The sequence below is a fragment of the Cynara cardunculus genome (assembly GCF_001531365.2).
Source record: "Cynara cardunculus var. scolymus isolate 2C chromosome LG 1, CcrdV1, whole genome shotgun sequence".
Taxonomy (NCBI): domain Eukaryota; kingdom Viridiplantae; phylum Streptophyta; class Magnoliopsida; order Asterales; family Asteraceae; genus Cynara; species Cynara cardunculus.
The window spans coordinates 47,269,041-47,270,379 of NC_037528.1; positions in this window are offsets into that span (position 1 = coordinate 47,269,041).

The following is a 1,339-nucleotide window of genomic DNA, read 5'->3' on the forward strand; positions in this document are numbered from 1 at the left end:
TAATTTTATAGATCTAAATACTTTTTGGTTCAAAAAATATTTAGGGACTTAATCGTTCAAAATATGAATGTTTATTGGGGTTTTTTTTGAATTTTTTTTTTCATTATTTTACCACTTTAACTAGTTGTACAAGTCATAAGAATGTATCCAACAAGTTTTAGAAAAGTCAAAGGAGTTATTTAACATGTTTTGGATTGTCCAAAGACTTATTTGTTCCAAAAATTGTTTATTGAGTTATTTAACATGTTTTAAATTGTCCAAGGACTTATTTGTTCCAAAAAATTGTCCAAGGACTTATTTGTTCCAAAAAATTGTTCAAAAAGTTATTTAACATGTTTTGGAATGTTCAAGGACTTATTTGTTCAAAAAAATTGTTCAACAAACACTAAAGTCCATTGAGTTTTTTTAGACTTTTCTCTAAAATAAATGAAATAATTTTATGAATAAAAAATAATATTAACAATTGTTTACGATAATTATCAATTGATAAAAAATCAAGCCAAAATCTAATTCAAACAAGAATAATACTTTGTTTTTAGATATTTTTTTTATTAACATGGATATCCAACCTGTTATGTGAGTCGGTTAATCATAAGACGACCACCTGCTTTGCAGGTAACCCGAAGACACCGCATTTGAACCTCCGTGGCTACAAAGAGATTTCTTTTTCCTCCTTGAATTTAAATCTGGGACCTCTAGGCATTTTTGACATTTGGAGCTCAAGCTCAAACTGATCAGACACCACTTTTATGGTTAGTTAGATAATTTTTTTTTTGTTTGATTGAAGAAGAAAGGCCAAAAAATGGTTAGATAAACAGTTGGTGTATTATGCTTGCATAAGCTAAAAAATATTGAGAATCTACAGATAAAACAAGTTAAAATCTTGGAAGATCGATACATATGTTGCTTTCTTGACTGACCAATGCATACACAGACGCTTGTTGAGGATAAAAAGACACAAATCATTCATAAGCTTTGTGTATTGCAGAATCAACTTTAAAAACGAAACCGAAAAATATCAACCTTAATCGACAACTCTTAACTTGTTGTTGCTTTCTCACCTAGTCCTACCTATCCTATCTATTCAAGGGGGAAATTGAATCAACGGCATCGAATGCAAGCTCTGATAAAGTTTTTTCTACTTATGGACTACAACGGCCTAAAGTAGCTGAATAAGACGTTAAAGGAAGTTCATTACTAAAATGAGTCTTGGTGAGAGAAGAGAAGAGGCGTGGAGGAAAAAAAATCAAAACTAGGGGAAAGGAGAGAGGAGAGAGGGGGTGATAATTATGTGATTATCACACAGTTATCACATTATCGCTTATATCAACACGATTTG